We start from the raw sequence: 15,081 nt of genomic DNA, 5'->3' as shown, positions 1-15,081 counted from the left end.
GCAAGATGGCTCAGTTCGTACAGCACCTACCACTAGGCATAACAATCTCCAACTGATAAACCCTTGAAAATGAAAAGCTAGTTTTTTTCCAATGGAGTCTCACTGGGGTTACAAACCACTATTAAGGGCAGTCCCCATGCTCTGCAGTAGATAGCCAACAAACAATAAATTCAATAGCATCTTTGGAGTTTGTCCCATAGGTCTTTTGCATATATATTATGGCTTCTGGTTTTGTGTATTTATGGGATTCCTATGTATGCAAACATATGTGTCTTGTATCTATATGTGTTTCTTGTGCATTTTATTTGGATCCCTTTCTTCTGTTTGTTTGGTTTTGTCCTATTCTAGTTAATTTGTCTTCTCTTATTTTATTACTATTCTTTACCTGCCTGATTGCTTTCTAGTGAAAGACAGAAAGGGCATGGATTCAGATGGGAGGGGAGAGTGGGAAGATCTTGGAGGAGTTGCAAGAGGGAAAACCATAACCAGAATATATTGTATGGAAATTTTTTTTCAATACAAAAGAAATAGGAGTAAAAAAGATAATGCAAACAAGACTAGTAAAGAGGTATTTGAGAGTTCTTACAAGTGCTTAGCTAAAAAATAAATTGCATTAAATTAAACAGCCAGTTCAAGAAAAAGAATGTGTTCAACTGTTTATTCTTGTATTCCCAAACACCTCAACTTACACACCCAAATTTAGATTCACTAAAGAGGCAGTTCCATTTTTTTTCTGTTATGGTATTTGTTTTCGTAGAAATCAGCAGATGTGGGTCAGTAAGCTTGGCAGATCTTGGTAGACTCTGTTCTTAAACTGTACACTCCAGAAAGAAGGCAATTTGTGGGGGTATATTCAACAATTAAACAAAACAAACATGATCCCTGTCTGTACTGAGGCTACATTCTAAATAGATGAGTAGTCCTCTTGGAAGCAGTGGCACTAGGCTGAGATGTGAGAAATAAGAAGTTATAAATGCCAAGGTTCAAGAGAAGAACATACCAGGCAAAACACAGATCATAATGTATGGTCTTAGAGTTAGTATCAGAATCAAGGATGATGTGGTCAATTAAAAAGTCCACTTAACTCCCACAATCTCAGTCCCCTCTCCATGCTTCCTCCCAGGTTCTTTTGGCTGAAGGGCAGCAGCTTTAAAGGCTGAACAGAAGAAAAATAGATTCTGAAAGAACTGTAAGGTTAATGGCTATTGCCATAAGAGAACACGCTGAAGCTGTAGCTAGGAAGAAGAGCTTTCTGAACATGGTTTTCTGAGAGGCTGCTCTCAAGAAGTTCTCACCAAAAACCTCCTGTAATGCATCCTCTTTCCCTGGCTTGTTGCTTGAAGAATATATTTAGTAATATTTCTTTAGATTCAGCATACAGTCCAGATTATTTGGCTATGGGCAGGAGAATGAAAGTTAAGTCATTCTGGGGATCTTGCCCTACCTAAAGAATACAGCAACAAGAATGCCAGGTTGATTTAAACCCATCTTCATTTGAAGGTATTTTTAAACAGACTCCAAACTGTCTTCTAAATCACCTCCCATCTGAGGTGACAGAATGATCAACTGTTTTCTCACAGTTTGGTGTGGTTACTATGAAGTTGCTAAAAGTAAAGAAGGTGGCCAACTGAAAATTTGAGTGTCAAATACCACAAGAGATGCAGACTGACTAACGGTGGTTGTTTCATGGTGGGTTGTACAAAATGTAACACAGCAAATGTGGGCCAGATATGTAAAAGAAGATAAAGTAAGATTCAGTATTTTAGTGCTGTATTTAAAAAACACATAAAGTTACTTTAGTTTTCAGATAAAAGGAAAAGACGTTATTATGGTCAAAGGGGGGATTTTCTAATAGAATGTTTCAAATAGTAAAGGATATACTATGGGGTATTGGGGTTGGGGGGTAGCTGGATATTTTCTAAGAATTCATTTGGAAGTGTGGGAATTTGGTGAGGTTACCATTGTCTGATCTTCGGGGTTTAAGGAACCTTACTTTGTCAGCGCATCAGAGTAAATCCAAATTGCCCGTAAGTCTCACTCTTCTTCAAATGAGTCAAAATCCTTCTATGTGCCAGATGGTACTTTCTAGGCACCAAGATGTAACAGTAAGCAATGTGGATATTAACAAGCCCCTGACCAGCACATTGTATCTTCAGTTAAATTATACACAGGCAACGTAAATGTCTCGGATTTCACAAGTCTATGCAATCTATGATACAAGTCTATGATTACACAACCCTTTAATGACCAAATTCAAGCATTCATGCCATCCACTGAAAAAAGATTATCTAGTATTTTGTTATTTCTCATTTTATTTGCATATATTAATCATATAAATAATTAATTATGCATAACAATTATATAACACATAATAATTAATTATGCATAATAATATACTTAATAGTGTCATTGAGACATTTTCATACATGTCTATAATGTATATTCATCAAATCACACACACACACACTTGTTCTGCACCAACTTTTGCTGGTCTCTTCCTACCTTGCCCCACTTCTGCTTTAATGTCTTTTTATATTTTAGACAGCCCAGTGAGTTTAATTAGAGTGGCATGGGAGAGGAGTTATTTATGGAAACATGGGCAAAATACCAGTGGATGACTCACTAAAGAAATAAATCTCCCAGCCCAGTAACTACTAACTACCTATAGATCCTGATGGAGTAAATAGTTGAGAAAGAGAGAGGGGGGAGGGAGGGGGAGAAGGACAGGGAGAGGGAAAGGGAGAAGGAGAGGGAGGGGGAGGGGAGGGGGAGGGGGAGGGAGAGGGGAAGAGGGAGGGGAAGGGGGAGAGGGAGGGGGAGAGAGAGAGAGAGAAATTTGAACAGGAAGTACCCTGCTGTTGGCAGATTGAATGACTAAAGGTAACTGAATGAAAATTTAATATTTAGCAAACTCCCCTCCCCAAGAATTTTTGAAACTCGCCAAAGAATACTTACCTGGCTTTTAGATCCATCCATGTTTTATAATATAGTATGTACTCAGAAAGTGATTAGTATGTGTATGAATGCATGTCATAATCCCTTATATTCAGATTTACAAAGAATTTTCAAGATACTTACATCTTAATCACTTAACTATCTATTTGGCAAAACATAACACTGACAAGAAAAATAACTAGAGAAAAAGACCCTGTCTATGACCTTGTGTGTGTCCAATCTTATTTTTAGAAACATAAATGTATACATTTGACACTTAACCATAATGGGTGAGCTCTCCTCGAAGAACTCAATGAGCCTTAGTAGCTTGGTAAAGGCTCCAATTTAGGAATGGGAGATCACAGCAAAGGAAGAAGCTGACAATCTGGCTTGTGGTCAGCGTTTAGAGTTCAATGGTGAGACTCACCTAGTTGGAGCAGGAGCCTTGATGGGACATACTTGAATTGCCAAAATAGGGCACGATTAGGTATCAAGTCCTTAGAGCCAGGTTCAAGAATTTCACATTGATTGACAAATGGGAAAGAACCGTTTATGAATGGTATTTAGGCAGAGAAGGATGATAGTATTGGCAGTATTCTTCTATTGGTATTGAAGGCCAGGACAGAGTCAAATAGTTCAATGTTATCAATGACGACAATTTAAATATAATGGTGAGATTTAGAAGATTTTCGTCTTCTTCCCAAAGGGATGAAACCTTTAAACATATTAAAACAGTTGTTTTTTATAAGAATTGGGACAAAGAAACATCAAATACACCTTTCAAAACTAAAGTACTTCAAAAGAGAGAAAGTAAGGTGATTGGAAGTCTCAAGTCTGGGATTACAACAGAATCCTCAAGCAACTGTGTCTAATATGTTTAATGATTCAATTCAATAAGCACTAACTAAACATCTAGTATATGCTTAGGCCTCTGTTAGATACTGTGGGTATAGAAAAGGCAAGGAAAATAATAGGGGTTGACTATGGTCAAAATAGAATATACACATGTATGATAATGTCACACTGAAACTCATTAGTAATAAGTAAGCCATGGAACATCAAGAGCTGACAATCTGATGAGCGATTCTATTGATGTTAAATATGTGTTCTAGTCTAGATTCCTTATGTTTTGGTTACTTTTTATGATCAACTTGACACAACACATCTAGGAAGAGGGAATGTCAACTGAGTTGCCCAGATCAAAGTTGCCTCCGGCCAATGTCTAGAAAAAATTGTCTTTATGGCTGGAGAGATGGCTCAGTGTTTAAGAGCACTCTCTGCTCTTTTAAAGGACCCAGGTTTAACTCCCAGCATCCACATAGTAGCTCACAACTCTCTGTAAGTCTAGTTTCAAGGTATCTAGCACCCTCACACCAATTGACATAAAATAAAATAAGAAATTGTCTTTATCAATGAGTGATATGGGAAGGCCTAACCCATTATGGGTGGCCTCATCACTAGGCAGGTGGATCTCGCTGTATAAGAAAAGCTATCTGAGTATGAACCTGTAAGCAGATTAATAAGCATCTTCTGTAGTTTCTGCTTTGAGTTCCTGCTTGATTCCCCTCAATAATAGACTATGGCCTGCATGTGTAAGATAAAACAAACCCACTTCTCCCCAAAGTGATTTTGGTCATGTATTTATCACAACAACAAGAAACAAACTTGAACTCCTTTGCTAAATGTTTTTCCATGATTTCATCTTCTCAACCATCCTGAAGGTAATTCTTATCTTCCTTTTGTGGCAAGAACCCCCCTCCCCACTACATACGCACGCTAGTGCACACACACACAGAGACACACACAATTAAGGATCAAAAAGATTAAATTAACTCAAAGGAATCATTAGACTACTTGCCCTGAGTTACAGAATCAAGATGCAACCAATAGAATGAAGATTAACATTAAGTCTGTCTAATGTTCCTCCTGCTTTTAATTTCTATCTCATTTTCTGTAGCTTACATGCTGGGGATGGTGGGAAGGAACAACACAAGCTAATACTATTAAATACTTCTCATTCCTTCCTATCATTTTGCATGCTTTGTGTGACTGGAAACAGGTCCATGAGATATGTCATAGAACATTACCTTGTGACAACTTTTGTGGCTTGAAGTTGGAGTCAGACTGAGGACAAGAGTGCCTTAAAAGTTAGGTCTCTTTCTTCTTTGACTCATTTCTTCCTCTCAATCTGTTGACCTGCGCACACCCAGTAGAACTTTCCCAGAGCTTCTCTTTCCCCTTGACCCAATTTTAGGAAGCTCAGATAGATTTTTATTGATCTACCTTGAGCCAAGATGAGAACTCATAATACCTATAGAGGATGAGCAAAGGGGAGAGAACAATATTCCCCTCATCCAAATACCAGTTCCCTTAACCCAGACTGCTTGTATCGGCCATAGCAAACAATTCAAAGTTACCTCCACTAAGAACTAAGAACAACTATTCTATTGCAGTGGCTTTTAATTTCTTATGAAGGGCAGATATGTCCCCCAAACTAACTTATTACATTTGACATGAGGATGCATAAACATGTACATTTTTTAAGAACAGAGAAAAATAAATCTTCCATATGTTAAAACAAGACTGTTTTATAAAAGGTAAAAACATACTCTTTTCTTTCTAGAATTATTATTCACCAAAACTTTTTAAAAGACTGTGACTATACATCAGCCTATAATTTTTAAAATCTCATGATATAATAGTCCAGTGAATATGCTGTAAGTTAGGTTATATTGGCACTAGGTTTTAATGAATATCTTGGTTGATACAAACAAAAAGAATACATCCTTGACACTCAAAGACCTAGCTTCAGACGTGTAGCCCATGAACTAGTTTTATTCAGGAGCCTCTTCTGCCTGCAAATTGTTTCCTTCCTTCTCTAATTCCTTCCTCTACTCACTGTCATCTCTGCATCCACAGGCTGAGCTACAGATCCATGGTTTGGGAGCCATCTTTGCATGATCCAATCAAACAGCTCATGTACTAGTTTTACAAACTCATGGCCTAGCTCTACTCATGCAGTTCCTGCACTGGCCCAATCCACAGCAGGCCAGATTCTCACATCAGACACACAACAAGCTAAGAAAGAAGCCCATGTATACAGGTCACATCACAAACACCAAAGCAATATGAATGGCTAAGACAGGATGTCTCTTATCAAACCTACTAGTTCTATCAAAATATTATCTAATGAAAATTATCTAGTTGAACTGCAGGACACAGAATTTGATGAATGATCATAAGTTTAATCAAAGAGTTCAAGGGTTTACAGAAGACATAAACGAATGGTTAATTGAACTTCAAGATGATAACAATAAACATCTGAGTGATGTCCCAAAAAAGAAACATGTGGGGGAATGAAATAACAAAGACAATTCAGGACTGGAAATCAAAAATTCAATAGCATTAGAACTAATAAAGAGAACAGCAGCTGAAACAAAAATGTAATTGGAAAACTCACCAACCCCAGTAGGAAACTCAAAGGAAAGCTTTGCAAGCAGAATGGATCAAGGAGAAGAAAAGACCATCAGGAACTGAAAGTACAGTAGAGGAGTTAGACAGCACAAGCAAAGATTCTGACTTTTTTTTTTTAAGCCAAGAAAGGAATATACAGGAATCATAGAAGCCAAGAAAAGACCAGACCTTCAAATTATAGGCATAAATGAGGAAGAAAAATTCCAAGTCAATGGCATAGGTCATCAACAAAATTATAGAAGAAAACTTCCTCAAAGTTAGAAAAGATATATGTACAGAAACAAAAACCACACAGAACACTAAATAGACAAGACAAGAAAAGAAACTCCCTATTACATACCATACTTAAAACACTAGGTATATAGAACCAAGAAAGAATATTCAAAGCTGCAAGAGAAAAAACACAAGTCATGTGTGAAAGAAAAAGCACCAGAATAACAACTGGTCAGTGGAAACTTCAAAAACCAGAAGAATCTGAAGCATTCTAAGTGTTGAAAGACCACGACTGCCAACCTAAATGACTGTGCTCAGCAAAACTATCTGGCATAGTGGAAGGAGGAAGAAAAATTGTCCATGATACAAACAGCGTAACAACCTTAAATGAGAATATTGAGAGCAATACTTTGAACAGAAAAAAAAAAAAAAGAATAAGCACAGGCAAGAGACACTAGAAAGAAAATAAATGAAATTATAGTTAATGAAATACTAAGCAGAGCTAAGAACACAAACAGCCAAACCAAAAAATGACTGTAATCAACACACATATTTCAATAATAATTTTAGGTATTAATGGCCACAGGTTTACACTCAAATGAACTAAGAAATAGAATCCATCTTTCTGTAGTCTACAGGAAACTCAGCTTTAAGAATAGGCACCACCTTAAAGTGAAAGGACTAAAAAATTTATTCCAGCAAATGAGAGCAGGTAGCAAGCAGGTGTTTCCATTCTAATATCTGACAAAATAGACTCCAAATTAAACTAATCAAAAATGCAGTGGCCTTCTTTGTGAATGTTATGGGCAACACAAATTGGACTTGCGGGGTTTTATTTGGTGGGAACTAGGGAAGGTCACATGGTGGAAAGTGGACCTGGGAGGACTGGGAAGTGAGTGTAATCAGGGTGTATTATGTGAAACTCCCAAATATGCAATAAAAATATTATGTTTGAAAAAAAATTACATTACATTAGTATTATAATACTAAATGTATATGCATCAAACCCTGGTGCACTCAATTTCATAAAAATTGTACTAATAGAAATCAAAACACACACTACCATGAACCCAATAATAGTAAGCAACTTTAACACCCTATTTTCTCTAATTGGCAGGTTATTTAGACAATAAAATAGAGGAATTTTAGAATTAAATGACAGTGTATTTCAAATGGACCTAACAGATAACTATAAAATATCACATACAAACACCAAAGATATACATTCTACTCAACAACCCACAGAAACTTCTGTAAAATAGACTACAACCTGGACGTGCACGCACAATTTAACAAATTCAGATAACTTGAAGTAATTCTATATAGCCTATCCTACCATTGTGCAATAATAAACTCTAAAATGAGCAGCAAATAAATCTATATTAAATGCATAAACACAAGAAGATTAAGCAACTCATGACTGAGTGATGAATTGGTCAAAGAAAAATGTTTTCTGTAATTAAACAGAAATAAAAGCATAGCACAAAAAACCCTCTGGGGCAAATTTAAATCAGTTCTAATAGGGAAGCTTATAACCCTATGTTTCTATGTTTTAGAAAAAAATCAGAAATGGAACAAATACATTACTTAATGACACAACTAGGGGATTTCTATATTAAAAGACAATAACAAACAAAACAAAAATTTAGTACATGGAAAGAAATAAAAAGCAAAAAGGAAATTAGTGAAATAGAAACAAAAAAATACAAAGTATTATTGACTCTAAAAGCTGTTTCTATCAGATGATAAACAAGATGAACAGACTCTTGACCCCACTAAACAAAAGAAAGGACCCAAATTAACAGAATCAGGAATGAACAGGAGAACACACAGCAAACACAAAAGAACCTCAGAATATTGTAAGAGAACACTTTAAAACTTGAGCTTTATTGAATTGAAAAACCTAAAAGAAATGGACAACCTGTCTGATTCATCTAAACTACCAAAATCACACCAAGAAAAGATCAATATATTAAAAATGAGGAGATTAAAGAAGGCTTCTGACTAAAAATAAGCCCAGGCCCAGATGGCATCAGAGCAGACTTCTACCAGACTATTGAAGTTCCACAGTCAAGACCTCTTAACCACTACTTCTCTAATACTAAAACAAGATGCAGAGGACCAGAAGTCTGCTGTGAGGCTGTGTCTCCAAGAAATGGCTGGCTTAACAAGACCTGAACAATGACACTATTCATCAACATGATAACTCAGAGTGATAACTAATAATAACTAATGATAACTAATAACTGCTGACTGAGAGAGGGGAATTATCCTCAAATTGTTCTCACAGATGAACTTCCTTTTTTAAAAAAAAAATATGCAGGCATTGGGTTTATTTTTTTCTTCTGAAACTCAACTCACAAAACTATCTATTCCAGGAAAGCTCTTTTACATCAGCTTTACAGTTTTTTATTTTATTTTATTTTATTTTATTTTATTTTATTTTTTGTTGTTGTTCATTCCTGAGATCTGTGGTCTTAGGGTATTCTAAATTGTGCACCCAGGAAAACAACAATAAAGCTCCTTCCTGTCTGCTTTTTTCTGTCTTTCACTCTGATTTCTTTTTTTTTTTTTTTTTTGATAATTATTTTTTTTATTTATTTTATATTTTATTTACATTTCAGATGCCATCCCCTTTCCCTATTTCCCCTCCCTAGAAAGCCCTATCCCATTCCCCCTCCTTCTTTTTGCTTTTATACATTTTTTTAAAATGTTAATCAAAAGCTTTATAAGTTTGGTAATGCTCAATCAGAAGTGTAACCCAATACCCAACCTAGATATATAAACTATCTTTGACTGGTGGAGACACATGAACATCTGCCTCCACACCCCGCCTCTCTTTCTCTTTCTCTCTCTCATCACCTAGCTTCACCCTTCCTGTTAAAATAAAACTTTTCTCTCAAAATGCAATTAGAGCATAGTTATTCCTAATTGTACCGGTGAGGTACAAGACAGTCCTAATACCCAGTCCATCATTTTGTTGACTAAACCAGAACCTCTGTCAACAGATGAACTTCCTAATTGGTTATCTAATGCAAGGTGGTCAACTCTGAAAGAATATACACATAAACAACAAAAATACAATGTATATTGTATCTATATATTTGTGCATCTATCATCTATCTGTGTGTATGTAAAAATAATGAAGAAAGCTGGGCGGTGGTGGCGCACGCCTTTAATCCCAGCACTTGGGAGGCAGAGGCAGGTGGATTTCTGAGTTCAAGGCCAGCCTGGTCTACAGAGTGAGTTCCAGGACAGCCAGGGCTACACAGAGAAACCCTGTCTCGAAAAACCAAAAAAAAAAAAAAAAAAAAATGAAGAAAAAGAAGTGATGAATTTGATAGTAAGTGAGGTGACATGGGAGAAGACAGAGGGAGAAAAAGGAAAATGGAAGTGACACAATTATATTTTACATTAAAAAAAACAATATATACTTATCCATATCTAATATATCATAATAAATGCATTCTGCAGTTTCACCTACAATTACTCAAAAGTATTGAGTGTGCTTTGTCACCAAGAAGAAAATTCACCAACCAGCTATGCTTATAAACTAAACCAGGTAACCTCTGATTTTTACAAATGAGTTTCAAATTTACCACAATTCTTTACGTAGAAAACCATTTAATGAATTTGGAACTATTTCTTTTGAATTTTAACATTATGCAAACTCCAGACATTTTAGGTGACAAAGCCATAAGCCACATAACAGACTAAAAGGTACATACTGTAAAGCATCTTACATTTTTATGCATTGATTTATTGAGATAGGGCCTTTTTCTGTCTTCCAAGCCATCCCTGAACCCACAATCCTACATTTCAGCCTCCTAAGTTATTGACATGTTTACTTTTCACTCATTGCTAGGACCATCTTGAAGAAACAGGTCAGGTTTTCTCTTTCAAATGTCTTCTGGGTATTATACTGTGATGGTTTGTATATACTTGGCCAGGGAGGGACACTACTAGGAGGAGTTGCTTTGTTGGAGTCAGTGTGTCACTGTGGGTATGGGGTTTTTAATACCCTAGTGCTAGCTGCCTGGAAGTGAGTATTCTGCTAGCAGCCTTCAGATGAAGATGTAGAACTCTCAGCTCCTCCTGCACCATGTCTGTCTGGATGCTGCCATGTTCCTGCCTTGATGATAATGGACTGAACCTCTGAACCTGTAAGCCAGCCCCAATAAAATGTTGTCTTTATAAGAGTTGCCTTGGTCATGGTGTCTGTTCACAGCAGTAAAGTGGCTAACTAAGACACACACTATTGTGAACTGATTAGCAGGAGAATGTCAGCAATTTTGAAATATTTGTCTTTAATTAAAAGAAAAGAGTATGATTCATTTCTAAGCATATCAAGTTTTAAAATGTTTCCCTTGTGATAACTAGTGAGCCCTCTAGGGTGTCACAAACGAGTGACACCGTTGAATGAGTTCTGTAAACCATTTCCTTGCAAACTTAGATTCAATAACTAAGATTATACAAGCTACCTAAGCCAAAAATCTCCCTGTACAGATAAATCACTGACTGTTCCAACAAGTGAGGCTTTCAACAAACGGCACTTCCCATTATGAAACACCCACTCTTTCATCAAGGTCCAGGCAGACAAATGTGCTCTGTCCAACACAGAGAGATGTGTGGGCAGTGTCAGCCACAAACTAGGCAAAAAGCGAGTGTAAATTTTAACATTTTCCTCACAGCCAAATAGTTCATCTTGCACCTTCCTGGGATCCCATCCACCTTGCACTTCAGAGAATACTGAACTAAGTTAAATGACTGCAGATTCATAGTAAGGCATGAATTGTGATGAAACCAAGTAACTGGGTTAATCATAGGCAGCAGACAAGTGCAAGAGCCTTTGAGAAGCTCCCTCTCTACCTTCAACCTGGGGAAGTCCCCGTTACTGGGCTGCTTAGAAGTAAAATGCAGGAAACTAGAATTAGTGGGGTAATCTTCATACTGGCATGTGTTTAAAAACAGTATTTCTAATTCCAGGCTTTGAGGCATACTTGAGAAAGTGATAGACTTATTTCTGAGAAAAATAAATGATAAACAAGAAATCTCATATAGAAAAATGACACCCCTATGGTAAAATTAATAATTACTGATATTTCTAATCTTCTAATGTTCTCTCTGGACAGAAAGCAGTTTCCTGATTATTAACATGTTTAATGATCACAAGAAGTCTATGAAGCAGATATAATATTACCATTATTATACAAATGAGGAATCCGAGGTCGAGGAGGAAGACTTAACTTGCTGAGATTATACATCTACAAAGTGGTAGTCAGGATTCATATCCAGGTGTTACTGCTTTTGCCTTCAAATCTTAAATGGAATAATATACTCTGGGTCCTTGACCTTTAGGACAGCATTAAACTTTGCTGTCTGCATTCCTCCACCCTTCAAGGACCAGACGCACATGTGTTTACTGTGGAAGTGTCAAGTGCAACATCATGATGGTTAATATTGTCGATTTGACAGGATCTATAATCACACAGGAGACAAGCTTCTGAGCATGTCTGTGAAAGGGGTTTCCCCATTAACTTGACTGAGGTTGGAATACCCATCCTATATGTGAGCTGGGAGCACAGATGAAAATATAAATAAAAAATGAGCTAAGAACCAACATTCATCTGTGCTTCCTGACTGGAGAGACAGTGTGATCAACTGCCTCGCACTCCTGCACCATGCCTTCCCTATCATGATAAGCTGTTTCCTTTCCTAAACTGGAAGACAACATATCAAATATTCAGTCACAGCAATGTTAAAAATAACAAACATGAACCAGATGTGGAAGCAAATCAAACACACACACACACACACACACACACACACACACACACACCTTTATTCCCAGCACTGAGGAGGTAGAAGCTGGCAGTGATTCTCCAAGTTTGAGGCCAGCCTGGTCTACAGAATGAGTTCCAAGACAGTCAGGGCTACACAGAGAAACCTTGTCTTGAAACAACAACAACAAAAACTAACACAAGGATGAATTCTTTTCATCTGTAAGGTATGCTTTTTTTTACATATAGTCAAATACAGGGTAACAATAGGCCAAAAGTCCATTGAGAGGGTCATGCAATGGTTCTCCTTAGCTGCCACTTGATAGGTAGCTAGTAGCTAAGGGGCAATTTTCAGAGTAGTAATTGACATAAAATTTTATCATTATCTATGAAATATATGCATAGAATAAAGGAGGAAATATTAAATTCCTTTGGTTTTAGTACTTTGAAACTTAATGTAGCATCCTTTATAGAACTAATTTGCTCTTCAAAGCAGCTTATTAATAGAAAAGAGAAATGAAATATTCCCGAGGGAAAAGTTTTAGAATAGATGAAGGTCAGCTAAGCATTTCTTTAAAAACTGTTAATACCACAGGACTGAACACATTTAGCAAGTTTACTCACACTTATTTTTTTCAATATGTATATATATATATATATGCATATACACAAGATAAACACGTAAAACACCATAATAATATTATGATCAGGGAAGCTATAGAGCTTTAATTAATACTGTAAACCTGGAAAAATTAATTGTTTCAACATTCTAATCATTAAAATGGAAAAATAATCATTTCCATCTCTGTTGGATTGTCAAGAGAATCAAATGAATGAATGAATATAAAATTCTTAGCATAATGCCTGGGAATTAGTAAATAGTCAATAAATGTAAACTAATGATCATTAACAATTAATCTCCTCATCGTTATTGTATAATCAAGAGGTGTAAAGACTTAATTCTTCTGGAATGCATTAAGAGAAACCCATATTAGCACTACAGAAAGTTCTTTAGGAAGAAACAGAGAAAATTAAGTAAATGTATATTTTAAGGTTTTAGATTTAGTTTTTAATTATATGTATATTTGTGCATCCATGTGTTGGTGTGGGCACAAGAATGCAGAAGCCCATGAAGGCCATAGGCATCAGATGTCCCTAGAGCTGGAGTCTTGGGTTATTGTAAGCTTCATTATGTGGCTACCAATCCTTAGGTACAATTTATACATACTCATTTGTTCAGCAGAAAGTAGGTCTCATGTTCTCTCCCCCCAAATCTATTTATGAATCTCTAATGCAAAATATGCTCACAAGATACAATGGGAATTTTCTGTTGCCAATCTACAGTAAAATCATACCAGATTTTTGTTTTATGACCTTTGACCAAAGCCAATTCACAGAACCACAAAGGCAATTCTTTGTGTGGTGCCATGCAGACCCAGCTCCTCAGGTCTACCCTCTCAGCATCATTATCGTTTTCACCTTTAAATGTCATCACCTGAAGAAATTAATTGATACAATTATGCTTTCCATTTGCAAATGAGCAAATCCAGTTTTTATTCAAGTGACTCAGGCTGAGAACTAGTCTGAATTTTCCATCCAACAATCTTCTCAGAAAAGCCCATACCACACCCACATAAAGTTTTATTGGTTTTCTTTACCCCTAACCAATTTGAAAGTACTTTTCTTTCTGAATAGAAAAGGACCAATTATGGCATTACCAGAATGAGACTGGCCTGTGAACTACACTGGCATTTTTACATCAAAGAAGTATGACCTTCGACTTGAAGATCTGTCAAGACACTTCTTTGCTGAGCCAAACTTTCAGATTCTGAGAATATAGTAAGCCAGCTGTTCCTGTGTCCTGAGTGCTCCGGGCAGGTCCCTCTTGGGCAGGAATTTGAGCAGAAGTAGTGGTCTCACCTGTGCTCTCAGGTGTGTCAGTACTCCTGGGAGATCTGTTCTTTGCAGGAGGCATTTGAGTATGGGAGCTGTGGCACAGGGTCAGCTCTGTGTACAGATGGAAACCGGAAGGATCCTGTCCCAGGTTACTCAAATCCCTCCCGGAAAGAGCTGGGCTCCCAGAGCTGACACACCTGTGAGCACAGATAAGACCACCACTTCTGCTCTGAGAGCCCTCAGGACACAGGAACCAAGGAGCAACCTGGGACAGGATCCTTCCGGTTTCCATCTGTACACAGAGCTGACCCTGTGCCACAGCTCCCATACCCAAATTCCTCTTGGAAAGTGCAGATCTCCCAGGAGTACTAACACACCTGAGAGCACAGGTGAGACCACCACTTCTGCTCAAATTCCTGCCCAAGAGGGACCTGCCCGGAGCACTCAGGACACAAAAACAGCTGGACACAAGATCCTTCATGTTTCTGTCTGCGCCCGTGAGCTGACCCTGTGCTACAGCTCTCCATACCTAAATTCCTCCTGGAGAGAACTGGTCTCCCAAGAGTGCTGACACACAGGCTTGCAGGAGAGACAAGCCACAGTCAGAGAAAGGGAGGCTGGGGGTCCTTTGTTCCGACCTAAGTCAGGCACGTTTTCCGTAAGTTTTCCCAGCCTTCCCTTTGAAAAAAATTAAAAGAGGGGACCTGTGGGGAGCTGACAGAAGGCGGCTATTATCCTTGCAGCCATCTTGAGCCATATACCCTGACAAGAGACTTGTTTTCAA

General features: G+C 37.3%; 1 pseudogene; it reads right to left on the bottom strand.

Moving 5' to 3' along the window:
* Positions 1-14,824, bottom strand: part of LOC143435594 (large ribosomal subunit protein uL6 pseudogene) — an 85,459-nt pseudogene extending 70,635 nt beyond the window's left edge.
* Positions 14,825-15,081: the final 257 nt, after the last annotated feature.

The sequence above is a fragment of the Arvicanthis niloticus genome, chromosome X (assembly GCF_011762505.2).
Source record: "Arvicanthis niloticus isolate mArvNil1 chromosome X, mArvNil1.pat.X, whole genome shotgun sequence".
In the NCBI taxonomy this organism is placed as follows: Eukaryota; Metazoa; Chordata; class Mammalia; order Rodentia; family Muridae; genus Arvicanthis; species Arvicanthis niloticus.
The sequence above is the reverse complement of the archived record's forward strand: the minus strand, read 5'-3'. Positions and strand labels throughout refer to the sequence as shown.